Genomic DNA, 2,808 nt, shown 5'->3' with positions numbered 1-2,808 from the left:
GGGGTTAAGTGACTTGCCCAGGGTCACACAGCTAGTAAGTGTTAAGTGTCTGAGGCCGGATTTGAACTCAGGTACTCCTGACTCCAGGGCCGGTGCTCTATCCACTGCACCACCCAGCTGCCCCCACATCTGACCTTTTCAATTTTGCCTCCTTCCAGGGCTTTTAAAAAAATTATTTAACTTTATTACTTGTTGCAACCATTTATACAATTACAAATAATGTTCAATGCATCCATTGTGCATATTGGTGTTTTTCTTTTTGTGTGTGTGTATTTTTTTCATTTTCCAGTGATGGTGTGTGATGTCTGTGACACAGAGTGGAGAGAGAAACTGGAACTGCAATGAACACAGTTTTTGTTTTTTTTTTATTTCTACTGACCAATAAACAGAACTACAGGTACAGCCACCTCAGACATATATCAACTCGTCATGAGAAATCTAGGTAGGCTAAGTAGGATGAGAATGTTACTTCAAAAATATCTGGAGAGGACGAATGAGAGATTGCATTGAGAAAAAATGTGGACAGCTAGGTAGATACTGTCTGAAAGTTGGCTTCATCCATGGCATTAAATAATATCAAATAAGAAAGGAGTAAATTAAAAAACACAGAAAATACTGCTTTCATAAGATCTGATTGCCTTGACACAGGCCCTGTGGGCAAGAATCAAATGCAATCACTCCAAGACCCTATTACAGAAGACAAGAGATTTTGATATATTGGTGGAGTGCGTCTTACAGCAGTGCAGGTACAAAAGATGTACTCTACTTTCAGACACCCATCTTTAAAATCCAGGACTTATTTGTAAAGTTGACTGAAGGTATATTAGATATTTCCCCACAAAAATACTATTTAGATTCTCTCCCCCACCTTCTCCCTCCCTCCCTTGATGGGACATCCTTTTTGAGGGGCAATACATATCATTATTTCAAATTTGAAATGAGTTAGTATAGCCGAGCGAAAAAAAGAGAGAGAGAAGTTGTTTTTCAGTGATTATCATTATCATTATTATTATTTTTTTTCCAACAAGCTGTCCATGTTACTCTTTCACAGCTATGGTTTGATCTGAATTAGTGGTCAGAGCCTCAGCAGTTTTACCCTCTTCTGCTGGGGCTGCAGGTGTCCTGGACCTTAGGTGTAGAGCTAGGGGCTTCCGTGGCTGCTGGGGTCTCTTTGGAAGGAGACGCAGCTTGGCTGCTGTTGGCTTTTGAGTCTGAAGCTGGCGCCACTTCACTTTTAATTCCTTGAGCAAGTGAGAGCTGTGGAAGCCTCAGTCTTTTGGCTTCCCCTTCCTCTTTGCTCTTGTCATTTACTTTACTAGTAGCTGTGGCTTCTGAAGACTGGGAGACCTTTGCCTCAGTGGCAGGTGCTGAAGTCTTAGAAGCATCGCTGCTGGCTGCTGGAGCAGAGGCAGGGGCCTACTCCACCTCAGTATCCTTCTGCTGGTCCACCTTTCCATCAGGGACAGCCTCTGCTCTCTCAGACTCTGATTCTGGAGCCTCTTCTTTGCCGGCTGCTGCATCTTTCTCCATTTCTTTATCTTCAGTCTTGTTAGCAGTGCCCTGGGAGTCTTTCTCAGTCTTCTCTTTGTTGCTCTCCTGGACATCTGTGGTCTCTGCCACTGTCTGGGTCTCATCGTTTTCCTTGGGAGTTTCTTCTTCCTCTGCGTCAGCTCCTTCGGCCTTCTTGTCTTTATCCTTGGCTTTCTCATCATTTACATTGTACCCCTTCTTCTTCTTGCTAAGCTAGCCTCCCATCTTTGGAGTTCTTTACTCCATTCAACGCTTCTGCTTCCTCTCTTTCTTTTTCCTCTCCACTTTTACCTCCTTTCTAGGGCTTTGACACAACCCCAGAATGCCACGGAGGCCCACCCACACTTGAGCGGCATAATGGGGAGAAGGGAAGATTTGAAATCAAGGTGGTCTGGATTCAGATCTGCGGATTATTCTTCACTACACCTGTGGGTCCTGGGCAGATGGCTCAACTTATTTGAGACTCACTTTTTCTGTCTCTAAAATAAAGGCTTTTGCATAGTTGACCTCTGAGGCTTCTTCAAGCTCTAAAACCATGATTTCATCATTCAAAAAATACCCTTTTGCAACATGCTCCAGAAGTGGTCATCCAGGCTTTGCTCGAATACCTCTATTAAGGGGCCTCTCATGACTTTTCCAAACTGTCTAGCTGAAAGTTATTCAGTTTTTTACCTCTACAGGGGAGGTAGGACTGGGTGACCAGCAAAAGAAAAACCACAATACCTCCCTCCTACTTCCCCACACACCACCCTGTGTTTTTACTCATGTATGTTCCCCAGATAGGAAACTCCCACCACCCAGCCATGGGTAATGGGTGGCTGGCTGGCTATTGTTCACAGGCTGTCTCATTCTGACTCTATCTCTTTAATACTCCAATGTTGGAAGGGGGTACACCTCCCTGAAGTTGAAAAGTCCTAGGCAGTGATGCTGAGAAGTGGGCATTGTTCCATTCACCACACTCCCAAGGGATCCTATTCTCTCATACTTGGCAAAGTGTTTTGTGGTCAGTAAAATGTGTGAGACAACAGCATTTCACAGGGAAGGATCTTATTATCCTGGTTGGTGGCTCCATCTCCATTCATTTCTCATTCAGTAGAAAAATTTGCAAGTAAAAAGAGCTATAACTCCCAGAGATAGGTAACCAAGGACTGGACCCTGGTACAGAACGGACAGGGCACTGAGCCCCAGAGAATCAGCCATGCAACTCAAGTCATTGATTTTTGGTATGGATCTATACTTATCTAATTACCAGTAAACACACACACACACACACACACA

The 2,808-nt window shown here is 44.0% G+C and overlaps 1 pseudogene; it reads right to left on the bottom strand.

The window, feature by feature from the left end:
* Nucleotides 1-1,037: 1,037 nt before the first annotated feature.
* Nucleotides 1,038-1,755, bottom strand: LOC122726716 (annotated as a pseudogene).
* Between the last annotated feature and the right edge of the window lie 1,053 nt (nt 1,756-2,808).

This window comes from Dromiciops gliroides, chromosome 1 (genome assembly GCF_019393635.1).
Source record: "Dromiciops gliroides isolate mDroGli1 chromosome 1, mDroGli1.pri, whole genome shotgun sequence".
Taxonomy (NCBI): domain Eukaryota; kingdom Metazoa; phylum Chordata; class Mammalia; order Microbiotheria; family Microbiotheriidae; genus Dromiciops; species Dromiciops gliroides.
The sequence above is the reverse complement of the archived record's forward strand: the minus strand, read 5'-3'. Positions and strand labels throughout refer to the sequence as shown.